General features: G+C 45.0%; 1 protein-coding gene and 1 long non-coding RNA gene across 18 annotated transcripts in view; one reads left to right on the top strand and one right to left on the bottom strand.

Moving 5' to 3' along the window:
* LOC110834996 (uncharacterized) overlaps positions 1 to 15,142 on the bottom strand; it is a 358,279-nt gene that overhangs the window by 188,184 nt on the left and 154,953 nt on the right. The gene's annotated exons all lie outside the window — the stretch shown is intronic.
* LOC147874559 (uncharacterized) overlaps positions 1 to 15,142 on the top strand; it is a 385,344-nt gene that overhangs the window by 74,535 nt on the left and 295,667 nt on the right. The window contains exons 2-3 of the long non-coding RNA XR_015534224.1: positions 4,224 to 4,274; positions 7,792 to 8,430. This is a non-coding gene — a long non-coding RNA (uncharacterized LOC147874559). Of the gene's footprint in view, positions 1 to 4,223; positions 4,275 to 7,791 lie in introns of the transcript that reaches the window.

The raw sequence follows: 15,142 nt of genomic DNA on the forward strand, positions 1-15,142 counted from the left end.
AGTGAACACAACGATCCCAGCGCCGCTGCCAAGCCTGGAAGCATCCCTGGAAATCTTTCTTTGTCAGCCTGTCAAGCACCATCTGCGATTCTGCCTGAATCTCTTCTATCGTCTCAAATCTCCTTCCCTTTAGCTGAATTTTCATCTTTGGGAAGAGGAAGAAGTCACACGGAGCTTAGAAAGGAAGTTGGGGTCGGTTCTTGCAAGATCTTTGAGCTCCTGACAAACTAGAAGTCGATTCTGCTTCTGGTCCTCAGACAGGATGCGTCGCATGTGGAGTTCTTCCTTTAGAATCAGCTGACAGGTCCCATAGCCTATCCCAACAATGTCGCACAAGTCGTTGATGGTACGACGTCGATCTTCGTAACATTTTCGGGCGTTGTGCTCGAAGATGGTCGTCCAGAACGCTCGTCATCATCGACAGAGGTTCGGCCATTTTTAAAACGTGAATGCCACACAAAAGTTTGTGCACGACCCATTGCGGACTCCCCAAATGCTTGCTTTAGCATTTCATAGGTTTCCGTAGCCGTTTTGGCGAGTCTTTGGCAAAATTTGATGCACACGGCATTCCGAAATCGCAGGAGGGTCGGTGTAATGCACTACCAAAACGCCCGTAACTAAGAAACAAATGCTAATTCGATGATGCCGGCTGGCACACTGATTCACTATGAATGTAGGCCGCACCCCCTAGCGGCAGAAGCTCGTACTACATCCAGTTCGCCCGCTATTGACACAGTCTGGAAACCTTCCGATCGCACCTCGTACCTCATGTCCCACTCGATGAAAATCAACACTCATTCTTGCGATTTTCATGCAGACTCTAACGAAATGTAAATAACAGTTTTGTTGTGATTTCTGGAATCAAATACGCACGTTTCTCTGCGACGAAGTGAGAGACAACCGAGGCTCGTCCTACGATTCCTCTCAAAAATGTCTTCAGGAAAAATGTTGAGACTGATTTTGTATGCGGCGTTGAATTACTTCTGGAGCGCATGTGATTGAATAGCTCGCTTCAGGTAGAGATTTAGCATTTCCAGCGGCAACTACACAACGCATCGTACGAAAGGGATATGGATGATGCCTTTTGAGACGAGATGAGTTTGGAGGGGTGCGTAATAGGGGAAATATGATGGGTAGCAGAGAGGGGGAGGAGGTTGGGGCGTTAATATGTCATATCCTCTCTCTGAGGTCGCACGTCCGCTTCGGGGGACGAGAGAGAGGCGAATATGTTTGTGATTTTTCTACGCTCCTTACGCCTAGCACCTCGTATTTCATTTACCCTGAATCACCTGCCTTTCGCAGTGCTGATGAGGCGTTGTTTTAGTGACTTTGAGTCGAGACGAACAAACTCTAATTGCGATGTGGCACTCGTAGTCAGTCAATCACTTGGACCGCGTTAATTAATGTTTGCGAATCAACTGAGTGCGTTTCGCTCAGCAGCGATGACGCATTGCCTTAACACTGCCCCGACTGGCATAGAACCATACGAGATTTTGACAACCGGGGAACTGTTGGTAAGACTGGTTTCGGAATTCTTCGGTTCATGAAGTCTGGAGATTTCTGTCGATGGTGGTCCGTCGTCGGAAGCAAGAATTTGCGGTCGTTCGCTCATGGGCGTATAGATGGGCGACTGTCCCATCTGTAAGACGCTCTAAGTCAGGATGAATCACGAGCCCAATTAGTCAACCCAGGTCGAAAATCTCTTCCAATTGGCAGCTGCTGGGCAGTTTATTGAATGAAAAGAAAAAAAAGATTCTATAAAGGTAAATTTTATGTGGTGGATTGGTACTGGCCCCGTCGAATTTTATCGATTCTTACGGATTCTTTTCTCATCTCTCTCTCCTTTTCTCGCCGTTATTAATTTTTCTGTTATTTTAATTGTATTCTGTAGCGACACAGTGGGTTTTAGTGTCCACTTCTACTCGCTGATAAGCGTAATTAATTGCATACTGGTGAGGAATGTTATTGCTGATCGCGTTTCGAAGAACTCTGAGAACACACAAAGAGAAAAGTCGTTTGCTGGCCTGTTGAGTGTAGCGTAAACCATCTGGCGTGTGTCATCATCGTGTTAACAGCGCTGACAATACAAATGCTATTTAATTCCGAAGCTCAAATTGCATAACGTGCGTACATCCTTCGCTGTTATAATCACGGGTTCATCGTGCATCCATGAATCATTTAGTGTCAATGCGGATATCAATTAAAGATTCATCATAGGACATTTGTTGCGCAGAAACAGTATTCTTTGTTTTGTTTCAGAATGTGTATGCATCTGCTTTCGTAGGTGGAAACACAGAGTTTCAAATGTTTACTTCTTAATGCGTGTAGCCATCATAAATAGATTTGTCGGAAACTTCACCGGTTTCAAGTGGACAGTCAACGATATCTTATCTTCCCCACCCTAACGACTGTTAACTCACCAAACATACCACAACCTAACCTAATCTGGCACAACCTTACCCAAAGTAGGGCTCCTCCCCACAAAGAACTCTACATCGCTACTGAGGGCCAAGCCCCACAAACGGGACTCTGTCCCACCCATTGAAACGTGCAACATCAGCGGTTTTTTCTCCCCCAACGGTGTATCCTCTATCCCCAGGTAACCCCAAGGTCCCCCCCGCCACCCCGGGTTAACACCACACAGCTCAGATCTGACCTATTGTACAAAATCAGAAGAAGGTACTTATTTGTACACTCAAGGCAAGATTTCAGAATCACCCCCCACGAAATGAAAGTACGAACACTATTTCACCCTTTAAACGTATCTGTTAACCTGGGCAGCTGCGCGTTGCGTACACATTCACTTCGGCGAAGTTAAAAGCGTCTGAAACACTATTCAATTTAACAGCTGCATTATGTCGTCAAAATCAATGTTTTCATTAGGCACAATCCATGAAATGTGATAGTCGATCTTGTGCAGTACACGAGCTTAATTTTTGATTGTTCTCAGTTTGCCGAAGATCATTTCAGTTGACAGCCCCCAACTCTACTGAGCTTCCCAAATCTATACGAGGCAAAAATTACCGTGTGCTCGCTTTGCTTGAAGCTCTCAGTTTGACGTAACCAAGTGCATGGAGCAGGATCCTTCTTTAAAACCTAACAGTGGCTCATCTTGTCAAGACATTGGCGTATTTTTATGGAACCCGAAGGTAATGTCCATTACTCACAAGAACTCCACACCTGAGCAACACAAACCCAGCTCATGTTCCCATCTGAGGCAAAGTGTTTCAAGCTGTCTCCTCCCTTCTAGTTTCTCTTTTAAAATTTTGTACTTATTTCACGTTTCTCCCATGCGTACCACATACCCCTCTCACCGCAACCCCCTTGAGGACCCTGTTTGTCGCAAACGGCTCGTCGTAGGATAAAATAAAATGCCACTCGTGGAGAGACAATCTCCTGAAAGTTATCGTCACTTCTCTGTTTCGACAATTAGGTACAGGAGTGTCCGAAGGAAATTTTCAACGCAGCATCGTATGAAACAGTGATAAACACAAGAAATATTCATCTTCGAGAGATAATCCCGGGATAGTTTTTTTTTAAATATATATACGAGGCTCGTCCCAAAAGTAAGTTTCCCTGGGGCCGTTTACAGAAACAAAACACAATTTCATGGAAATATTTATTGCAACAGATACAGCAAGTGTCCAGCTATTTTTCAACATATTCGCCACCGGAATTGAGACATTTGTCATACCGTGGGACCAACTTTTGAATACCTGTGTCGTAGAAGTCTGCCGCCTGGGATTGGAACCACTGTGTGACAACCATCTCCGCCTCTCTGTCATTCTCAAAACGCTGACGCTGACCGGACAGGAATTTCTTGAGGTGTAGGAAAAGATGGAAATCACTGGGAGCGAGGTCCGGGCTGTAGGGTGAATGATTAAACACCTCCCAGCTGAACTCCTGCAGGAGACTTGCTGTCCGTCGAGCCGTGTGCGGCCTAGCGTTATCACTGACCGCACTTCACAGTCGGCGGGAGCTGGAATAAGAACCTCCATCTTCAACAGCTGCAACGATGCTACTGTGAGAACGCGGGAGGTGCCGTTAGTGCATGCGCCATGCTACGTCATTGCTCTATCACGTACGCACAGTCGCTTCGCGCAATATAAGGTTTGCTAGCTGTGGGACGAGTGGGAAACTTACTTTGTGGACGCGCCTCGTACAAACGGGAGGTGTTGTGTTTCTGTCTTCACTATCTGATTTGCTTCTTTCTTGTTTTCCAGCGCCACGACGCCTAGGATGCCTCCAAAGGAGACGACACGCATTCCAAGCTGGTAAGTGAGCGCGCTGTTACGCGCGAAAACTTTTTGTACCAGAATCTGAATCAAATGATCAAGCCACTTTCTCACATATCCGGTATGAAGACAGACCAATGTCTTCTGGCACATGACAGAGTCGTTTTTGAAGTCTCTGAAGCTCTGAGACACTTCGGTAAAGCTGGCGTGAGACGGGAACAGAAACTCTCTGCATAAGATTGACAACGAACGATTATGGCTTTGATTTCAACACAAATACGTCAGATGATCCAAGCGGAACGCGGGACAGTTTTAGGCCTTGCGACAAACTGCATTTGCGGGTTCGAATCCAAGCGCCTTATTCAGTGTCGGTCTCCAGCGGCGGAATAATGATTCGAAATACTGTTATCGAGACAGCGAGAGATTTATGGGATTTAGCGTCCCCAAGGGAAATAAACTCCGAGAGGAGTCGGTGCAGACGCGACGCGGCACGAATTACAAGGCGTGAGCTAGTTCGCACGCAACACGCAGACACCCTGCCTGCTCTCTTCGCATTCGTCCGCGGCGAACAGAGATTTTTTCCCTTGTTTCTGCATGAGGCTGTTGGAGACATTTAACTTTTCTTCCGTGGGCCAACTTGACCTCTTAACACTTACCAGTGATAACGACGCAGAACAAGAAATGTCTCATTCTACGCGTTGACCATTTCGTAAATAAAATTATTGTCATGCTTACTTCTGTATTTAGAAATTACATCTCCAGCAATTATTCGTCCACTTTAAGTGTCATTTCTATTTCAAAATTTAACTTCCAAGGAAGATTTTATTACTTCACTGTGTAAAAAAGATTCAGACATCAACGCACTTACTATCCGCGAGTTTCTTCTCACTGAAGGCGTGGACGACAATTATAATGTGTGGTTTTTCCAGCTCAATTTAAAGCACTTTTGAAAAAAAAAACATCTTAAATGAATTTGTAGCTTCGTGTGATGTGAATTAACTCAGGTTTGTGTAACTAATCCATTTATTTCTCCGATACAGTTTCACCTGTCAAAGCCACAAAACAACGCACAGCTGTTTTTTTTTTAAATCCTGTGTGGTTTTTTTAAAGTTCGTGCACAGTTGTTTTAAAAATTGTAATTCCTGGACCATCGTTGACTTCAACCAGAATTCTACTGCGGGTTAATCGTTGTCTCTCGGTTTCGTGCGCTGGGGTTTTCATCCTCCGTTTATCTTTACCGCCGCGATGAAACCAGTCCCGTTAACCAATTAAGATATTTTCTCATCTTGAACACGCTGCTCGTTGCCAGGCAGATTTTCCTCCAGTGACTTAAATCGTCACTTTATCAGACTCGCGTAAACACGTGCCTTGAAAACGTTTCTGCTTCAGTGATCGGAACTTTCTCGCTGAGATCTGTCAGTCACGATGAAATGACTTCACAGAGCCACGGATTTGAAAATATTCCACCAGGATATTTAAATGACGCCCACTACTGCGCACCTGCTATGTCTGATCTCAATGCTGTCCGAACGGGACGCCGTTCAACCCCTGTCGCTTGTTTACACGCATATCGAACGCGTAAACTCGTGCGTGAGATTTGCGCCAACAGAGACGTGATGGGGACAAAGGATTCTAAGGGACTTTCACCAATTCTCCGATCGATGTCAGGATTCTGCCTGATGGAAGACAGTTAATAAAGAAGTTGATACCGTGTATCTGCTTTGACTGCGAAGTAGTAATCCAGAGAAAAAATACTCCTCACTTTTCAGTAGTAACTAAAGTCGATAATGCGTGAAAGGTTAATCTTGAGCAGAGACACGAACCGAAGTGCCTTGTTCTGATTCAATGACGGAGACAAACTTGAGGTGAAATTCGAGCGTGGCCCAATTTGTTGGGAAGGTCGCAGAGAATGAACCCACAAATCAACGTTTGTTGCTGGACGAACTGAGACAGAAGACAGCAACTTAAGAGGCCAACAAACCAACTGTGACCTCGTCAGAATCAGGAGGAACAAACTCGGCGTCTGACAAGTCAGGAGTTGAATCTCTTTATTCCACAAGTGGAAAGTGTTACTCTGTGGTTCAAAGTCACTCAAACATTGCCATGACATCTCTGAACAAGACAAGCCGACGAGATGTCGAGGCATCTCATCTTGCAACGGCTGATGAAATGATACTCACAGGACCATCAGTAAAAAGTCTGACACAGATGCAAACTCAAACGTCTGCACGACCAGTCAGACCTTAAACCCCAAAAGAGGTTTAAAGACGAAGGGGCTCACTCGATTTGCATGACGCCAGCTGGGAAACAGGTCTTAGGACACCGTCGGCGGCCACTTCTTACTCCCTGCACATTTTCATCTGGCGCCACGTACCCACACTTACATCTCAGTTTAGTTCCAGCTACGCTGTACCGATGCAAAATATGTAGGAATTGCTCAACATGAATTTATTATGAATTATAGTTTCACCGAAGAGCTTGGGGTTAAACGAACTGACAGTAATGATTTATTTATAAAATCACCCTGAGCATGACTGGAAATCTCTCGAAGAGGGTCTATTGAATTGTTAATTTTGTGCGAGCGACGTTTACATAGGAAAGCAAATGACAATTTTATAACGCACATTTGGTTGTGCTGGACTCACCAGTATCACGACATTATCCGTATACTCGTCTTACTGCGAGTCTTAGAAAATATCTCGTTGTAAAGTGTCCGTACAATAGTCGAGCATTCAGATCCTAATTCCGCGCATCCAGCAGCCTACAAACAGCGCCATTGAGTGTGTTTATTTTCCTGAAACTTTTTGCCTTCCAGGAATTCGTGATCTTTCTAAATAACTGTTTTGTTCTGAAGCTGCAAATCAAACAACGAGACCTTTGCATCCAGCCTCTTCGACAGAATATCTGACGCAAGACGAAGGTAAATTACTGGCGGTGTTCTTACATCATGAAACTATCGCCTCATCAGAAGCACTTAACCGCTGACGTTTCGTAAATTCATTCCCACTTTGCACCCGAAACGTCCTTAACAGATGAACATTCCCTTACTTTCCGTAAGGCACGATTTTCGTATGAAAGTTACGTAACTCAGTCGAACGCGTCAGTTGATGTAGGCGCTTGAAATTTTAGCAGTGGCGATGTCTTTTATGTATTCGTGCGAAGTAACACATCATGAATGACATAAAAATGGTTTCGTAGTCAACTGTCACTGCCATCATCACTTCGGTTGCAAGGCTCGCACATTTCCTTTAAGGGACTTTTCGTAAACTTCAAATTATCCGGCCTGAAGAAATGAATTTCGAATGCAGAAACTCCATGTTGACAGTAACAGTTCGTTTCCAGTCTTTGAAGAAGGCCGCTGGCTCTCTGGTGAAGACAGTGAAATGCCACTAGGATATTTCTCTAGCCACTTCAACTTTGTTCTTCGACGTCGTGATAGTTAATTAACGATGTTTGCTGAATCTCTCTTGCCACACTTAATCAGTAGCGCCATATCATATGAAAAATACATCGTGACATGCATTGGAATTCCAGCTAAAAGGTATTCTTCCCCTAGCACATCTCACGCAGAGGACGAGACCGGGACAACGTCGTCTCCTACCGTGTGGTGCGGGACGCCTCTCCCGAACTGGCAGGAGAGTTGCCCTAACAGATCACGTGATTTCAGCGCCGTCTTCAGACACGCGTTCTTTGAACAGAAACCCAAGAAATGACTTCAATTTTACGAATATATATTCTGTTTGCCTACACACTGAAGAAATTATAAAATTCTGCTAACTCGCCAAAGATCTAAGTCGACTGAAACAGATGAAAATTGCTAATAAAATAAACTTCACGTCACCCCAAGGCCCTCCACGACTCTTAATATCACGGCTTCACACCCACTAAGTGTGAGTGGGGTGTATGTCCCACAGGGGCATTTTAACAGTAAATCGCTGTGCACCGGAACTCGGTCTCTTTTAATTTGTGCTGGCCTCTGCGCGCAGCTGTAAGCTTTCGAAGGAAGTTCTTTCGTGGGGACGCCACTTCCTGGCCCCATCACTGAGCTCAGACGCAGTCCAATCTCCCGAGATCAGTTGTGCTGTAAGAGCCATGCTCATTGCACGTGACTTGCCTTCAAGGTAGTAGCCTGCTCCGCACAGACGACATTTTAAAAGCTTCGCTACGGAATTTAAAATGGAGACAAGTAACTTCTTTCATGTAAGACTTGAAGTTTTCACAGCGGTGAGTATGAAGATTTCCGTCTTCCGTATTCATCGCCCTGATGACGGAGGCAGTATGACCTCTGAAACGTTGGTTAACATCGACCGGACTACACAGCGCAACAACCCAGAAGACAGAAATCTTCATATTTTTAATCGCCCTGATGATGGAGGCAGTATGACCTCTGAAACGTTGGTTAACATCGACCAGACTACACAGCGCAACAACCCAGAAGACAGAAATCTTCAACTTATTTCATGATTACTGCCTCAGTGGAACGGGAATCGAGAGTGAAGTAACTCCGCCTACAGTTGTTCCCGTACCAGGAAACTGATGACGTGGTCCACATTTTGTCTTAAATAAATAAATGAAAGCATCCATCATCTCCGCTCAAGACTTCAGTATGTTCCAGAGTTCTTTCGTAATAGTTGTTCAGCAGAAAACGTACTTTATTTAGCCCTCTTCGAAGGGGCGTTCACTTCCACCTTGCGGTGTCCGAAGTTCGATCGCTGTGGACCGCGTGTTCAGATCCCGTTGGGGGTATGGACGTCTCTCCAACTCTTTTCGGCTGTGTGCTCTTATGTGCAGAGCAGAGTCGACAATAATTTAAATATATTTAAGCAAATGGCGTACGGCAAACTCAGCTGAAGTAGCTCAGAATACGGTCCAGTGTTCAGATCTTAAGCTCAGGATCATTACCGCTGGCAGGCTTTGAAATAAAAAAGGATTTTCACGAAACTTGGCATGGACATCACGCCACTTGCGATCCTCCGTCCTGTAGTAATTCCGCCGTTCCGTCGGTCATCCGAAATTGATGGATGGGAGGGACACTAGCGCCTCTCAGCGTCGGATTCTAAAATTTTTGTTTGAAACACGTCAAAGTTACGTCGAAAGCAAATGCTTGTTTATTAACTCGCCTAATACATTGCTTTACCGCGGGAAATCTAAATTGAGATCCCCGTGTGGAGTTTGTCTGCGAGTGTATTTATTTATTTATGGTTTATTAAACGATTCTGTCAATAACTCAGATTGTACGCCGTCGAATGACAGACGACTGCTGAATAATGAAGTGGAAATTTCGTGAAGCGAAGCGTCCACGGACTGATTGGTAGGGCCGTAGTGTGCTAGAATTCGTCTACGGACACTGAGGAAAGTCACGGAAAACCATCAGCGAGGAGCATTCTTCAACTCTGTATATTTCTCTCTGTTGTCTACCTTTCATTTTGTCGTTCTATAAAAATCTCCTTCCGAAGAGCGGGCTTTTGTGAACACGGTGATGAACCCACGGGAGCATAGCAAGTGTCAAGGGAGACGCAGCTAGGTACAGACTGTGACCTGGAATGGTTCTTGCTTCTCTGTTCAGTTGCGTTCTCTTAGCTGTGAGTTTGTTTGCGATCTGCTTTCGAATGGCAGATTCAGGAAACCAAAGTTTGAATCTGTGACCGGTCGGGAGACGGACTTCCGTGTTGCACCCCATTCCGAATTACCCCTTTTTAGTCGAAGCATGTTTCCACTTACAATCTGACTTCATCATACAAATTTTTTTAACAAAAACCGGTTTTACGAACAATATTCATTAAATACAAAATGCCCCCAAAAAGATGTATACACACATTCATTGAATGAAATGACGTTTTAATAAAATAATCCAGCGTTGGCACTTAGTAAATTAGCGAATCTATTAAAATGCTGAAAATGACCACCGTCAGCTTTCCGTCGTAAACACAACATACGGAATCGATAACAACGTTATTATTCCGTATTATAACGTGCGCATATATTTATGGGACAACCTGTATGTAAATAGCATTGGATTAGTTGGCCCTCGTCTGAACAGTGACTTACGTTCTCAAATACAAGCCCCTCTAAGACGGTACATGCAATGATCCTTGTTACAGCAAGAAGATGGTAATTTGCGAGCTTGCACTAAGCAAGAGACAAGGGACATGTAACACGCCTCGAATCACAGAGGCGCTGGGGATCTACGCCGAATCGCTTCTGACATCTTTGTCGTACGAAACACATGTAGAAGAGATAAATTAAGAACGGTGTCCAGTCTCGTTGCAGTCTTTGATTTTTCTGGAAATAATTCAGGTCATTCCTTAGAAAGATTCGCTTCAGAATGTTATTCAGAACAGAATTCCTCCGAGGCAGACTTTTTCGCTTGAGGATCCCTGCTCTGTGTTTGTAGTGCCTGGTTCAGTGTCCGTCCACCCTGGCCGAAGACCCCTTTTGGAAAACTTCGCTTGCTTCGGAATTTTCAGAAAATGTTTCTTGTGGTGCGTCACTTTTGCACTCTGAGAGAGACATAAAATTCAAAGCTGTTTGACTGACGGAGACGCAACTTACTTTCTGTGAGCAGATTTGCCAACAGCAGTCGCGTAGTTCCCCTGTTCACGAGCGAGCAGTTTGAAGTCCTTCAGCGATCCACTTACCCGGAAAGACGGGATCGAACCGGGCGGGTTGTACTCGACGTGCTTTGCTTTTGAAACGTCTTGCGGTGAAATGTTGCGTACAAACGTTTCCTGGTATAGACTAATCCCGCGGGGCCTGTACGTTCATGTGCTGTCTTGTAAAATACAGGGTATTTAAAAAAGTATTAAACAAACCATTACTACCAATTACATTCACTTGCAGAAAGTAGATGCTCGATATGTCACCTGACGTCTCAGAAGTGATCAAGTATCATAAATCCTTGCTACAAGCCCGACAAAAAGAAAGTAGACTTTCAACGACGTTCCTAATGTGTACAGACTTTTGGAACACCCGACACTGAGGTTGTGGTTGTTGTTGAAAGACGGGATCTGCAGAACTAAGACAGTTGGCGAGGTGCGTTTTACAGTTCCGAAGGATTACAAAATCGTTTAAATTTCTCTCCAATCTGTGCCCCATAAATAATTCTTTTCATCGCAGTGCCAATTTTCTGCAACCGATTAGTCTATCAGGTTCCTGCACTTTCGGGCTGAGTCACGTGTCACACGCAGGGCACTCCATAGGCAAAAATCCGCCGATGTGTTTTTTTTAGAGGCACCCCCCCCCACACACACACACACAAACACATTTTTAATTACCGTTTACGACGAACCCCAGATTGCAACGCCCCGTGATTTTGCCTTCTGCACTAATTTTGTTAAAAACCACAAGCAGAAATATGCAAAATTGTTGTTTCCCGTTCTACTGAACCCGAACCTTTTTTCGCCTGACGTGATGTAACTCAAATAACGGAGAAGAAAGGTGGATTCAACATCAAAGACGTCTTCAATTAACAACTTTGTCACAATTACGTCAAAATATGAATAATTTCTTTCTTTTATCAATTTATAATTAACTTAAACTCGTAAAGATTTCTACGTAGACTGAATGTTCATCTCGTCCAAGGAGACCTAACGAATGTCTATAGATCGAGCCAACGAAAAGTTGAGACCCGCAGTGCTCAGGAACTTGAAGAGCCGGTCGTTCCCAGTATCAGTGAATGTTCACAAGTTGCTTTTTCCGATTAAAACGCCTTTTAATTCCTCAGACTCCCGTGGACTTGTACAGATCAGACACACTAGAGTGTACATCTGCTTCCTGGAGCAGCTACGGGTACAAAAATGCGAGGCAGCTTCTTGTATCCCCAGAGGAATTCGTTGATTCAGCGGCACAGTCTGAAGGAAACCTCAATTTCCCTACTGTATACTTTCACTACATGTGATCGTGCGCAAAGTGTTTTGTTTGTGCTCGATTGGAGACCAGAAATAAGTCGAAAGCCACAGCCGGAGATGCAATGGATCAGATGTACGTAAAGATTTTCATGTCAGACGACTCACTCGCGCGTTCCAAGAGCCGCCTTTCGTGTGGAGCCCAGACATCCTGAAACGCGAGACGCTAACAAAGCGACGTTCTTTTATGTGGCAGGGTGTCATTCCGTCACGTGCCTCGTGCATTCATCACAAACACCGGCTAATCGGGAAGGCAAACAAAGACTTCACGGCGGACACCCAAGAGATTTTTAACATCTCTCCAAACGTTGGCCAAATCGTTTGGCCGCATTGAAGACGGGGAAGATGGAGGCTTCGGCAATTCGTGTTTTCGTAAAGCACGACGCTAGCTGAATTCGCCTCTAGACACGGCGCTAGATGGACGTGGGGCGTTGTACAGTCGCTTGAGAAACGTGGTGGATGAAAGGATATCATACGAGGTGGGATCGGAAAGTTTCAAGACTGCGCCTATAAAAACCCGTACACTTATCTCAGGTATTAAATTCATCCATCACCCTCGAAGTAGTTCCCCTGGGAGTGAACACAACGATCCCAGCGCCGCTGCCAAGCCTGGAAGCATCCCTGGAAATCTTTCTTTGTCAGCCTGTCAAGCACCATCTGCGATTCTGCCTGAATCTCTTCTATCGTCTCAAATCTCCTTCCCTTTCGCTGAATTTTCAACTTTGGGAAGAGGAAGACGTCACACGGCTAGTAAGGAGGGTGCGGGATGACGGCCATGGTGTTTGAGGCCAAAAACTGCCGAACTTTGAGGGCGGTGTGCGCTGGCGCGTTGTCATGATGCGTCGCATGTGGAGTTCTTCCTTTAGAATCAGCTGTCAGGTCCCATAGCCTATCCCAACAATGTCGCACAAGTCGTTGATGGTACGACGTCGATCTTCGTAACATTTTCGGGCGTTGTGCTCGAAGATGGTCGTCCAGAACGCTCGTCATCATCGACAGAGGTTCGGCCATTTTTAAAACGTGAATGCCACACAAAAGTTTGCGGACTCCCCAAATGCTTGCTTTAGCATTTCATACGTTTCCGTAGCCGTTTTGGCGAGTCTTTGGCAAAATTTGATGCACACGCCATTCCGAAATCGCAGGAGGGTCGGTGTAATGCACTACCAAAACGCCCGTAACTAAGAGACAAATGCTAATTCGATGATGCCGGCTGGCACACTGATTCACTATGAATGTAGGCCGCACCCCCTAGCGGCAGAAGCTCGTACTACATCCGGTTCGCCCGCTATTGACACAGTCTTGAAACTTTCCGATCGCACCTCGTAAAATGGTATACGAAGTGAGCTGAATACGGACAGGGTCCACTGAACCTGTTTAATCGACCTTTGGGCTCTATAAAAGGCGAGGAATTCCTCTACCAGCTGTGGGAATATCAGCTCTCTCCTGTAACGTGTTCTATGCGTGCGTCGTGCGCTGTAGAATGCTAATAGCATTACAACTCTCCGTCTTGAAGACGGGCTCATGACTCGCAGGCAGAGAGAGTGTGTGTGTGTCTGGTAATTAGAGACGCACAGGGTTCGTGATGACACCCTCAGGTGGAGTGACGTGCCGAGTCCTGGCACACAATTAAGTCGAGGGCTCTCGACACTGCTTGGGGTCAGGACCCGGGACCCGTCCGGCTGCACAGCGAAACAAGTGCGAATGTCAGTTCTGATTCCTGATAGTTTCATTTATAATAAACCAGGCTTTTCTCCTACGACGTAACATCTGCATTCCTGGAAAACGTCGCTTGTGAAATAATCGCGTTGCTTCGATTGAAATTGAGGGGTAGAGAATTCGGATCTTATCATTTGAATGCATTACTTTTGCATAATAAGTGTTGTTGACAATCTGAAACAGAAAACCATGAACAATGAAGCCCCTTTTCACATCCGCGTTTATGTTTTATTTCTTTGAATTTCTTTATTTTGACCGCGTTGATGGAAACAGCTTTCTCCTACAAATCGATTTTCGTTATGAAAAGACCCGTATCAGGGAAAAATAAACTGAATATTCTCCCGTTCTCAAGTGACGGGAGGCAGGATAAAATGGCGTATTTTGAGCTCCAAAGATTTTATCAACAGGGTGATGAATCACGGAGGATGACTCGGCGGGGTACGTAGATGAGAATTTGAAACAAAATTTTGCCTGCGACGCCTTATGGGAAGATAGGATTCTTAAGGCGTGGGAAATATAGGAAGATAATATTAAAATGGAACTTAGGGGAACAGGGTGAGAAGTTGTGTGTTGATATGCCTCAGAACTGGTGTCGGGGCAGTGCACATACGGACTCTATAAAACACGGGTAATGTGACTCACCGCATGTTCTGTTAGTCTTGTTTTTGGTCATTTGAGGGCATTCTATTAACCCCGGAAAACTTGGCAAAGTGGCGCGGCCATTCTCCATGAAGCTCCTAATCAGCTTGTCCGCTCCTCGTGTCCCTTGTGTCTTTGTGTGTCTTCCGTTTTAGGGGTGAATGTAACGGGTACACGTCTTGAGAAATAAGACCACGCTGATCTAGTGTTCGAGGTACCTTTCCCGAAGACTCTTCCCGGTTCTCGAGAAATAGTTTTGGCGCGCCAGCTAACGGGAGACGAGGATCCGTCTTCAGATAACGTTTACCATTTTGTCCTACAGAAGTCTCTGAGTAGAATAAAACGATTTTGAATCTTCAAACATCTGGTTTTGAAAATGGCTCAGTTTGAAATAACATCTAAAATATGGTAAATTACTGACAGTAATGCAATATTTACAGTTAGTAGTTTATAATTTGCATATTCGAAGCTTTGGCAAAATCTCGCGGCACACCAGTTGAGAACCACTACCTTAGTCCAACCGCTTCATCGTCTGCAAGGAAATAGTTGCTTTCAAGTGATTTGTACTTTTCAGTGGATTTATCTCGGATCCTTATGCCGTTGTGGCACCCGCGCTGCTGTGCGTTGCGGTTCTGAAGACACATCTCA

Source organism: Zootermopsis nevadensis, unplaced genomic scaffold (genome assembly GCF_977971745.1).
Source record: "Zootermopsis nevadensis isolate Lab colony 2312 unplaced genomic scaffold, Znev_1.0 Znev_ptg000008l, whole genome shotgun sequence".
Classification (NCBI taxonomy): Eukaryota; Metazoa; Arthropoda; class Insecta; order Blattodea; family Termopsidae; genus Zootermopsis; species Zootermopsis nevadensis.